This window comes from Balaenoptera musculus, chromosome 1 (genome assembly GCF_009873245.2).
Source record: "Balaenoptera musculus isolate JJ_BM4_2016_0621 chromosome 1, mBalMus1.pri.v3, whole genome shotgun sequence".
Classification (NCBI taxonomy): Eukaryota; Metazoa; Chordata; class Mammalia; order Artiodactyla; family Balaenopteridae; genus Balaenoptera; species Balaenoptera musculus.
In genome coordinates this window covers 131,531,880-131,545,020 of record NC_045785.1, presented here as the reverse complement: position 1 = coordinate 131,545,020, position 13,141 = coordinate 131,531,880, and positions in this window count along the sequence as shown.

Here is a 13,141-nt window from a genome sequence, read left to right as displayed (position 1 = left end):
ATTATGCATTCTTTTCTCATGGGAAAAAAATGGAAATAAACTGTGAGTCTTAATACAACATCATTCTCTGGAAAGTCCCACCAAGTACACCATTAAAACAAATGGAACATATAATTTTGCACAGTTTCTATGAATAAAATCTCTATTCAAATTGTAACAGTTTACTATTAAAAATGTCTCCTGGCCACCTATTAGTTCACTAGGGCTGCTATAACAAAATACCACAGACTGGGTGGCTTAAAAGACAGACATTTATTGTCTCACAGTTCTGGAGGCTAGAAGTCTGTGATCAAGGCATCAGCAGGGTTGGTTTCTCTTGAGGCTTCCCTCTTTGGCTTGTAGATGGCTGCCTTCTTGTTGTGTCCTCACGTGGTCTTTCCAGTGTACATGCCCCTGGTATCTCTGTGTGTCCGAATTTTTTCTTCTTATAAGGACACCAGTCTTATTGGATTAGGGCCCACCCTAATGGCCTCATTTTAACTTAATCACCTCTTTAAAGACCCTATCTCCAAATGTCATATTTTGAGGGATGAGGGATTAGGGCTTCAACATACAAATTGGAGTGGGGAGGAATATAATTTAGCCTATAATATTACCTTTCTGACCTCATTTCTTCTCTCTCTTTCTCTCTCTTTCTCTCTCCCCCCCTAACATGCTGCTCCAGCATACTGGCTTTTGAGCTTCAAATACTAAGCATTTCCCCTGCTCAGGGTCTTTACACATGCTCTGATAATCCCTACCTAGAATGATCCTCCCCTGCTGTTCCCTTGGCCCACTTCCTCTTTTATTTCAGATCTCTGCTCAAACATTAGTCTCAGAGATGGTTTTGACCAACTTAATCAAAATAGCATTTCCATCAGTCAACTTTGTTTCACAGAACTTAGCTACTGACTTAAATGTTAACTTATTTTTTTACTAACACATAAAACACATGAGGAAGGAACCTTGTCTAAGTACTCTATCTCCAGAACTCAGTACAGTCGATGACACATGGTAAGTGTCCGACAAATGCTTGTTGAATGAATGTATATAATTACTGAAGAACAGAGAAAGACTGACCCACTGAACCTCCTACAAATGAGTAATTAATTTATGATTGGATGTTATCTACTAATCATATCTGTCTCAGGAACCAAAAGTTATAAAAAAAGAACCAAGTGAAAATATTTGGTAGGAAAAGTATAATAATTGATAGGATAATAGCAGATGGATGCAGCCATAAAACACATTAGTGAGGTAAGCTAGAGAAACTCTACTAGAAGGTAAAAAATAAACAAAGAGAATATAAGTATAAAATTATATACATATATATATATGTAAGAGGTAGAGAGGCTAGAAATAAAAGTACTTAACTGAAATTTCAATTAATCGAAATCTTAGAAGGAAAGAAAAAGGAGGATGTATGTGATGAAATATGCAATGATCAATTTTCCAGAATTAAGGAAAAATAAAATAACTCAGATTGAAAAGGTACATAGATTGGTAAATGAAAGAGATAAGAAAAAAGGATGTATGTTAACAAATTGAAGGATAAAAACCATATGATCATCTCAATAGATGCAGGAAAAGTTTTCGACAAAATTCAACACCCATTTATGATAAAAACCCTCCAGAAAGTAGGCATAGAGGGAACTTATCTCAACATAATAAAGGCCATATATAACAAACCCACAACCAACATCGTTCTCAGTGGTGAAAAACTGAAACCATTTCCACTAAGATCAGGAAAAAGACATGGTTGCCCAATCTCACCACTATTATTCAACATAGTTTTGGAAATTTTAGCCACAGCAATCACAGAAGAAAAAGAAATAAAAGGAATCCAAATTAGAAAAGTAAAACTGTCACTGTTTGCACATGACATGATACTATACATAGAGAATCCTAAACACGCTACCAGAAAACTACTTGAGCTAATAAATGAATTTGGTAAAGTAGCAGGATACAAAATTTATGCACAGAAATCTCTGGCATTCCTATACACCAACAACGAAAGATCAGAGAGAGAAATTAAGGAAACAATACCATTCACCATTACAACAAAAAGAATAAAATACCTAGGAATAAACCTACCTAAGGAGTTAAAAGACTTGTACTCAGAAAACTATAAAACACTCATGAAAGAAATCAAAGATGATATAACAGATGGAGAAATATACCACGTCCTTGGATTGGAAGAATCAACATGGTGAAAATGACTATACTACCCAAAGCAATCTACAGATTCAATGCAATCCCTATCAAACTTCCAATGGCATTCTTCACAGAATTAGAACAAAAAATTTTACAATTCGTATGGAAAGACAAAAGACCCCGAATAGCCAAAGCAATCTTGAGAAAGAAAAATGGAATTGGAAGAATCAGGCTCCATGACTTCAAACTAGACCACAAAGCTACAGTAATCAAGACAGTATGGTACTGGCACAAAAACAGAAATATAGATCAATGGAACAGGATAGAAAGCCCAGAGATAAACCCACACACATATGGTCACCTAATTTACGACAAAGGAGGCAAGAATATACAATGGAGAAAAGACAGCCTCTTCAATAAGTGGTGCTGGGAAAACTGGACAGCTACATGTAAAAGAATGAAATTAGAACACTCCTTAACACCATACACAAAAATAAACTCTAAATGGATTAAAGACCTAAATGTAAGGCCAGACACTATAAAACTCTCAGAGGAAAACGTAGGCAGAACACTGTATGATATACATTACATCAAGATCCTTTTAGACCCACCTCCTAGGCAAATGGAAATAAAAATAAAAATAAACAAATGGGACCTAATGAAACTTAAAAGCTTTTGCACAGCATAGGAAACCATAAACAAGACGAAAAGACAACCCTCAGAATGGGAGAAAATATTTGCAAATGAAGCAACTGACAAAGGATTAATCTCCAAAATTTACAAGCAGCTCATGCAGCTCAATATCAAAAAAACAAACAACCCAATCCAAAAATGGGCAGAAGACCTAAATAGACGTTTCTCCAAAGAAGATATACAGATTGCCAACAAACACATGAAAGAATGCTCAACATCATTAATCATTAGAGAAAGGCAAATCAAAATTACAATGAGATATCATCTCACACTGGTCAGAATGGCCATCATCAAAAAATCTACAAACAATAAATGCTGGAGAGGGTGTGGAGAAAAGGGAACCCTCCTGCACTGTTGGTGGGAATGTAAATTGATACAGCCACTATGGAGAACAGTATGGAGGTTCCTTAAAAAACTAAAAGTAGAACTACCATACGACCCAGCAATCCCATTACTGGGCATATACCCTGAGAAAACCATAATTCAAAAAGAGTTATGTACCACAATGTTCATTGCAGCTCTATTTACAATAGCAGGACATGGAAGCAACCTAAGTGTCCATCGACAGATGAATGGATAAAGAAGATGTGGCACATATATAGAAGGGAATATTACTCAGCCATAAAAAGAAACGAAATTGAGTTATTTGTAGTGAGGTGGGTGGACCTAGAGTCTGTCATACAGAGTGAAGTAAGTCAGAAAGAGAAAAACAAATACTGTATGCTAACACATATATATGGCATCTAAAGAAAAAAAAATGGTTATGAAGAACCTAGGGGCAGGACAGGAATAAAGATGCAGACGTAGAGAATGGACTTGAGGACACAGGGAGGGGGAAGGGTAGGCTGACACAAAGTGAGAGAGTGGCATGGACATATATACACTACCAAATGTAAAATAGATACCTATTGGGAAGCAGCCACATAGCACAGGGAGATCAACTTGGTGCTTTGTGGCCACCTAGAGGGGTGGGATAGGGAGGGTGGGAAGGAGATGCAACAGGGAGGAGATATGGGGATATACGTATATGTATAGCTGATTCACTTTGTTATAAAACAGAAACTAACATACCATTGTAAAGCAATTATACCCTAATAAAGATGTTGAAAAGAAATTACACTGTAAAAAAAAGAAAAAGGAAAAAGGATGTGATCTCAGGTTTAAATATTAAGAGGGTGAGAGATGAAGGTGGGGAATGATGCAAATACAGGCAGTCTTACTCTAAAGCCTGAACCCCATTCACTATGACCTAAATGTCACAGTACACTGATATGACAAGGTTATGAAAAAGGTTATATTAGGCTCCGTAATGATATATCAAAAATATTAGCTATTATTTGATAATTATTTTATATTTAATCTTCAATTTATGTTGAATATATATATATATTTTTTTTTGCATGGTGTGAAGGACTTCATTTATAATCCTTCTAAACAGACAATTTCCCCAGCATGATTTACTGAATAATATTAGCACTGTCTCTAATATTTATATATCTTACTTTTTTTTTCAGTGCTTGCTAAGAATTTGAAAAGCATATTGAAATTTTTGTGAATTATTAGGTAGGGTAATTTGCACTAGTTGCTGCAATATACTTTCACATTTCAATGACTCTTCCTCGTTCTGTGTGAGCTTTGGGAGTGGTTCCCCTGCTACTTTGGGTGATTCTTTCCCTAACTATCCTCAGGCAGTTTCCTCACATGCTTGCCCTAATCAGCAGTGAGCTGAAGACTTGAGGAAGAAACTCTTCAGATTGTTGGAGCTCTCTCTTTGCATAGCCCTTTCCTCTCTGCAACTCTGCCCTGAAAACGCTAGCCACTGGATTCTCAGCCACTTCTCAGACTCCCGCTTCTCTTGCCTTATCTGAGACCTGGGTCCCCCTCCCTGTAGTGTGGCCTGGAGCTGTTCTTCAGGCAGTAAGCTGGGGCAGTTGTAGGGCTCACCTCACTTTTTTCCCCTTTCTCAGGGATCACTGTTCTCTACTACCTGATATCTAATATCTAAAAGCATTGTTTCATTTAGCGTACCCTTTTTAGTTGTTTCATGTGGAAGGACAAATTTGGTCCACGTTACTCCATATTGTTCAGAAGAAGTTCCTTGGGTGTGTAAATTGGAGTTCATTCTTAAGCAATCTTTTTTTTTTTCTTTTTTTTTTCAGACTGTGTAGAGCATGAGATTGTGTTCCCTAGAAGCAGAGCCTGAGATGGGAATTCTTATGAAAGTGATTTAATGAGGGTTTGCTCTCAGAAGAACAGGAGTGAAGGAAACAGGATAGGGTAGGGGAAGAAAACTAGGCAAGATTGAGGTCTCAACTGGAGACTACTTTCAGTCTAGTCCTCCAGGGAGCCCGGGAGCACCAACTACACTGCAAAGTTGGTCCCAAGGAGGATGGATTTTCATTTACCCTCGTGTCAATCATTGGCCATTGGCTGCCAGGGTGGGAGGGGTGGTAGAGGGATAGGAGCAGGTTAGTAAGGTTAACATTCCAATACACAGAAGAACAATTTTCCAGAGCCCCTTGCTCCCAGCTCCAGTATATACAATGGCAATCCTCCAGAGAAGAAAGCAGCTGTCAGCCATTAGCAGCCAACACTCAGCAGCTGGGTGCCAGGTAAACAGAACCTGGGTTGGGCACCATCAGTATCTACAATAGGTGGTAAGCATTTCATGTACTTTGATGTATGAAAATATTTTTATTTTGCCCTCACACTTGACTGATAATTTAACTGGTTTAAAAACTTTAGGCTCAACATAGATTTCTTTCAGAACTTTGAAGGCATAGTTTTCTATTAGCATGTAGCTTATAAGACATCTGTCTTAGCTTGGGCTGCCATAACAAATTTCCATTGAGTGGATGGTTTAAACAACAAACATTTATTTTTCACATTTCTGCAGACTGGGAATCCAAGATCAAGGAGCTGGCAGATTTGGTGTTTGATAAGAGCCCAGTTCCTGGTTTGTAGATGGTTGTCTTCTTGTATTCTCACATGGCAGAGAGCAGGGAGTGAGAAGGCAGCAAGCTCCTCTATCTCTTCTTTTTTTTTGTTTTTAATTTATTTATTTGTTTTTATTTTTGGCTGTGTTGGGTCTTCGTTGCTGTGCACGGGCTTTCTCTAGTTGCAGCGAGCGGGGGCTACTCTTCGTTGCGGTGCACGGGCTTCTCGTGGTGGCTTCTCTTGTTGCGGCGCACGGGCTCTAGGCATGCAGGCTTCAGTAGTTGTGGCATGTGGGCTCAGTAGTTGTGGCTCACGGGCTCTAGAGTGCAGGCTGAGTAGTTGTGGTGCCCAGGCTTAGTTGCTCTGCGGCATGTGGGATCTTCCTGGACCAGGGCTCGAACCCATGTCCCCTGCATTGGCAGGAGGGTTCTTAACCACTGAGCCACCAGGGAAGCCTCTATCTGTAATCTAATTAGCCCCTAGCACTAACCTCGTTCATGCGGGCTCCACCCTCATGACCTCATGATCTCATGATCATTTCCCAAAGGCCCCACCTCTTAATACCATCACACTGGAGGTTAGGATTTCAACATATGAATTTGTGGGTGGGGACACAGGCATTCAGACCATAACAACATGCAGTGTCAATCTGATTCTCACTATTCTTTTTTTTTATTCTGTATTTTTTAATTTTTGGCCACATCGTGTGGTATGTGGGATCTTGCCTGGGAGTGAACCTGTGCTCCTGCAATGGAAGTGTGGAGTCTTAACTACTGGACCTCCAGGGAAGTCCCTGATTCTCATTAATCTTAAGTAATAGTTAACTTCCTCTATATTGAAAATAATTTAGTATTTCCTTTTTATCTCTGATGATCTGAAATCTCATTGGCAAAAACATTTTTTTCATATTTTTGCTTGGCATTTGTTGGGTCATTTGATCTTACTGTAAAGTTTTTATTCTGGTCTGGGAAGTTTTCTTCTAACATTTCTTTGTCTATTTTTGCCCTTCAATTATCCTGTATCTAATACTCAAACCTCTGGAAATTTATTTATTTATTTTTATTTCCATGTGTTTTTAAAAATTATTAGACTTCATTATTTAGAGAAGTTTTAGGTTTACAGACATATTCAGCAGAGTACATACAGCTTCCATATCTCTCCTCCCTGCCAACAGTTTCCCCTACTATTAATGTACTACATTAATGTGCGCTTTTAATTTTATCAGTAGATTATGGATTATGTGGTAGGCAGATTAAAGCCCCAGGAAAGATGTCCCCGTCCTAATCCCTGGAACCTGTCAATTGTTAATGGTACAAGGTAAAAGAGATTTTGCAACTGGAATTTGTTGACTTTAAGATAGGGAGGTTGGGAATTCCCTGGCGGTCCAGTGGTTAGGACTCCATGCTTTCACTGCCAAGGGCCCCAGTTTGATATCTGGTTGGGGAGCTGAGATCCCACAAGCCTCCCAGCATGCCCCACCCCCCCCCCCAAAAAAAAAGATAGGGAGGTTAATTTAGGTTGGTTCAATGTGATCACATAGCCCCTTAAAAAGTAGAGGAAGAAGGCAGAAGATTCAGTCAGAGAGATACGGTGTAAGAAGGTCTTGACCCACCTGCTGGGGCTGGTGATGGAGGAAGGGGGCTGTGAGCGAAGGAATGCAGGTGACCTCTAGAAGCTGAGACTTTTCTTAGTAAAGAAAAACCAACATCAGTCCTATGATCACACAGAATTCAATTCTGCCAACAACCTGAATGAGCCTGGCGGCAGAATATTCCCTAGAGTCTCCAGGAAGTAAAGTAGGCCTGCTCACACCTTGATTTCAGTCTTCTGAGATGCAGGCAGGGAAACCAATGAGCCTAAATTCTGTTACTATAAACTCCTAAATTTGTGGTAATTTGTTTTGGCAGCAACAGAAAAATCATACACTGCTATTGGTCCTGCAGTGGATACCAGTACTCAATTAGATTTTCAGCATGGAATTCAGCTTGTAATTTCTTCAGAGGTATTATCAACATTGGTTACATCTTGGTACCAACCAAGCGTTTGAGAGTTATGTAGTATTACACAGCAAAGGAAGAATGAAGAATGGTATATGATACTCAATTTTAATTTATGATTTGGGTTTAACTGACTCAAAACCATTACATGCTCTTGTATTAGTTCAACTATCATCAGAGATCACCCAGATTTAGCAAACCTCAGCTGTGGAACATAGGGTGGAGTGCTGGGATTTTGGCCAGCAGCTTTACTGCTTTGACCTAATTTTTCTAAACTGAAGATGAGATAATACCAGTTTCTACTATTTCACAATAAATTGATAAGTGCAAATGCAGTTGATGAACTGGTTTAATGGAAGATGCCTAGGGCTCTGTGTGGGAGGACTCAATGAGGGTTGAGAAAAGAAATACCTGCTATATCTGAGTAGTCACATTTAGAATATAAGAATTACCATAGGAACTCAGGAAAAAGAGGAAACATACTGGCAGATGGAATATTTTGTTTTACTTGACATCACCTTCAAAGGTTAAGAATAGACTCCCAAACTAACTTCTCTTCCAACCTGATATAAATCTAATTATAATCATTATATCCAAATACTCTTCATCCTTCATTCTAGGTTGTTTACACAAATTCATAATTCAGTGCTACTTTAGCATTCCCCGTTTCTTACAGAATTCAGTGGGTGATAGGAGTGGGTATTGGAGGAGATATCATAGTATGATTTTCCAGCAAGTACATCCTAGTATACTCAGGGTACTAGGCAGAAAGAAATATCACTCATGATCTAGGAAGAGACTTGATGCAAATTACAGTGGATAAGGTACTATTTTAAACCTTTCTTGATTCTAGCTATACATACGTTCCCAGATCTCTTAGGTATGTGACACTACATGCATGGATGGTCAAATCCCAGGGGCAAATGACTTGCAATGTTATATGCTTCAGTTTCAGTGTGAGGTGTTTTTTCTTTGGCTCTTTAATATTACCTGGTCTCCACCTCATGATGACATCAATTATTCTGTTTTTGCAGAATGCATTAGACATCATTTTGGTTTACGATCTTTAAGTGGATCTAAACTTACCTAAACATAAACTTATCTAAACATAAAAACAAGTTTATGTTTTTCTAGTCAATGTTGGCTTTTCCCAATCTTGTTTTTTGTTTTTTTTTTTTTCAGCTGACTAATCCTATTCAGTAACTTGCATTCACATTCATACAGCTCTGCCTATAATTCTTTATTGTTACAATACTTCTGATTGGCTTAGGCCGTATTTTACAAGTACTTTGACTAAAATTGCTAGCAGTGGGTTGCAAAAGGAAATTAACTTCTTTTAATAGGATGACTGACTAAGGTATTAATGCTGTTAGCTTACCTTCTCTAAAAAGTGCTTGTAATTTTATACAGAAAGACTAGAAGGGCATAAAAGCTAATGATGCAATTCCAGCATTGAAAACAGCGTGGTAGACATTTTCAGAAAAGAGTTGTCCTCAAATTATAAGAAATTAGTTCTCCACAGGTTACTATCTACCTCTGGTTTTAATGTATAAATTGGAGCTTTTAATTTTACCAGTGGATTATAGATTATTTTCTGCTAGATGCATTACTATGTTACTGCGTTTCATAAACTTTTCTATTTCTTTCCTTCCATTCACATGGACAGAAAATATTTTTCTCCTTTTTCTTCTCAATTTAGCTGTTCAATAGCATGTTTATTTCACATCCCTTATGTTCTTGTAACAGGGTAACCACATTAAATTAAAAAAAAAAACTTAATAGAAAGCTGTCATTCATTCACAGATTTGGTTAGACAGCATACAGGGCTAACAGGAAGCAAACCCTTCAGGTGAGTCAGGCAGATAAAGCTTTTTTAGGGAGGATCTTTTTGGGAGATTGGTTACCAAAGGGCAGGGTTAGTTGAAGATGGAAACCACTGGCCATATTTCCCTAAAATATTGTATTTAGATAAGACACCTTAGAAATAGGTCTGGGAAGTTCATTCCTCTTGGTAATTCCATTCCATCTTAACTACATGAGACTTTACTTCAAGAGAAGTCTTTTTGTAGAAGACTGGAATTATTAGGGCTTAGTTTTTATTTCACTTTTACTTTTATTTTTCATTAACGTTCTCTTCTCCTGTTAGCTACTTCTCCTGAATTGGCTGACTTCCTGTGTGTGTGTATATGGGTGTGTGTGTGGGTGTGTGTGTGTTTTGCCATTCTTCCTCTTTTCTCTTCTGCTTTCCCAGAAGATCTTGCCATTAGAAACTAGAAAGGACTGTGTACTTTCAGAATAGTCTTTATACATTTATCTGATATAAAAGGGAAATTCTATTGCATCACATTCCCTCAGCTTCCTTTTGTGAATTCAGATTTTACTGAAGATAGGTTCCAAAGAGATACAAATAAGCATTGATAATTTTTTCCTAGGAGACTTCTCAGCTGGGGTCATATCACTTTCTGTCCCCTGAATAAGATAACTGGAAGGAAGAGGCTATTTTACCTATTTCTCCTATACTCCCTACAATACTAAATCACAGTATTTCTCAAAAGGTAACCTGCATCAGGTTCACCTGGGTGATGATAAGAATGCATATTCATAGGTCCTAGCCCAGAACCATAGATTCAATATCTCTGGAGACAGAGCTCAAGAACCTGAAGTTTTATTTCTGTTATGTGCTGAATTTTCTCCTGTGCCTTAGCCTAAATTTTCAGTCACTGGCTAGATATGCTTACTTGAATGTATTTTCATCCCACGCTCACTTAACACATCCAAAATTAAACCATCCACTGTCCATCTCTAATTCTGTCATGCTGGTATACCTGAAGCCATCATTGGAGTCATTCATCCTCGTGTTCCCTCATTTTTACTTAATCAACTTATTGGCCTTTGTGCCAAGCACTGGGAAAGACAGTGATGAACAAGACAGACATGGGTCATGCCCTCAAGGATCATGAAGATTCTTTTACAGAGAGTAACTTAATCCTGTAGATTCTTTTGTGTTTGTTTGTTTTGTTTTTCAGATACTCCTTTACTTTCCTTGTCTGCACCCTAATCTAGAATCTCATCACTTATTCTTGGACTGCTATAATCTTTTCCTAATTAGTCTCTTTGCTCCTAATCTCCCAGCTCTTCTCAAAGATTAATCTGCTGAAAACATAATCTTCAAAACATCACTTTCAATATATTTGTCCGCACTTAATGGCTTCATTATTTCCAATTGCTTGTAGGCTATTTTTCAAAGTAGAGTCAAGGCTCTTTACAACATGGCCCCCAAATGAATTTTTACTGAATGAACTCTTTTACCACTATCAAATAGACATCTGAACTTGATATAAGCATTTTTTACTTATTTATTTTCTGGGCTCATGACTTTAATTACACTTTGACTGACCAAGCCATACTTCTCTTCAGGCCTAACTTTCCCTCCCTCAGCATGGCTGGCCCTAAGCACTTGCTCTTGCTTCAGTTCCTATGTTGATTCTCTGCTTTACTCATTAAGCACGTGCACCTTGGTAATATTACTCATCTTTCTATGTATTTTTCTAATTCTTCAATTATTCCATAAACTTTCTGAAAGTAGAAGCAATGTTTTATATACTTCTTTATCTCTTCCTTGCCTAGTCCAGGCCTATATGTAATAAATGTTCAATAAATATTCATCAAATTCTTGACATTCATTTATTCATCCATTCTTTCATAAAAAAATTATGGAATGCTCACTGAGAATACTGTCCTCTTTTGCATAGAGCTTAAATTTTAGTTGGAAAGACAGAGTTTAAGCAAATCATTAAGATAAAAATGAGATCAATTGCTTTATTTGTTTGCCAAGAAAAATTTAACAAGCACTTACCATAGGCCAGGAATTGTGTTACGTGCTGAATTCGCTGGGAATACAAAGCTGAACTTGATAGGCTAGTAGAGGAGAATTATACATATAAGCTACTAAAATACAATGTTATAAGTGCAAACAAAATATCCTAGGGGCACAAATGGGGGCAACTCTTTCTGCCGAGGAGTCAGTAAGGCTTCACATTTTAGATGGGTCTTGAAAGTGAATTTAAACAAAGGGTTGTATAACACAATATTCATAAAAGGAAGGTGGTTCTTGGAAATCTGACATGCCCATTCTTATATCATTATTCTGAGCAGAAACCTGAGCTGGGAACATGAAGGTGAGCAGCTAAGGCATACTTGAGCCTTACGATGGTTCACTGCCAGGTGACTGGCTAGCTATTGTTGCTGGGCCTTCATCTAGGCCCTTCCCTGGCCCTGTCCCCTCAGCATGGACAGCTGTTCCTAGGGAAAGGCCGTCTAGTTGCCCCGATAGTCTTCAATACCCAGAACAGAATTAACTCTGAGATCTTTCCCTCTGAGAATCATATAATGATAGCATTGTAAAGGATACTGAAAATCACAGTTTAGTTGTTTCTAATTTACATCCCCCAGAATATTAAGAAGTCTCAAAATGGCAAATGAAAATCTGTAATCAACTTTCAATATTTCAAAAAGCCTACCATAAATTCCATCTTCTGGTGGTATTAACTGCCAGGTTTCCTTGTTTTGTGCTGAAAATCATATCAGACTCACGTTAGACGGAGGTTTTAACTGAGCTGTGGTCCGATTAAGCATGATTTGTTTTCCCATTATTATTATGCTTAATTTGGTAAATAACTTTTCAAAACAAGAGATCATGGTCGAACGCATACAATTGGTGACACTTGCTACAATGTTTGCAATTTATAAAGCACTATTCACTGACTTCAATACTGTGGAACGGCTACCAGCAAAGCCCAGAGTCCTTGACTCTCAGTCCAGTGCTTTTTTCAACGGCTCAGAGCTTCTAGATTCTTTCCGCGTGCCCCAGTCTTCAGGGCCTTCAATCCCCGATTCGGAAGTACCTGTCGTGCCCTCGCCACTGGGTCATACTGCCTGCCTCCCAAGCGACAGCTACCGCTCCCGGTTAACATTCAGGAATGCGGCTCGCCCTCACGCATGCGTGGTGCAACTGCCCCGCGCCGGCGCCGCTCTTGGCCTGGAGCGGGGACCTTGGGTAACCCGCAAGGGTCGGCGCCCAGGGCGCGCGTGCGCAGTCGCTTTTGGAGCGCTTTTCCCCCCTCCCCTTTCCCCAACCCCTTTCGCCACCCCTACCATCCGTTCCTCTCTCCGCAGCCCTTTCACCCACTGAGACGGCCCTACCCTCGGGCACGTCACGAAGGAAACCAGCTCTCGACGAGGGCGGCGGTCGCTACTAGGCCGCCGCCGCCGCCCAGGGCACGTTGTGCTTGTCTGAGCGCCGCCCGGGCCGTGTCTAAAGTTGTATCCCCCGCCGCTCCCGCCCCTTCCGCCGCTCGCGTGCGCGCACGGCCGGCCCACGG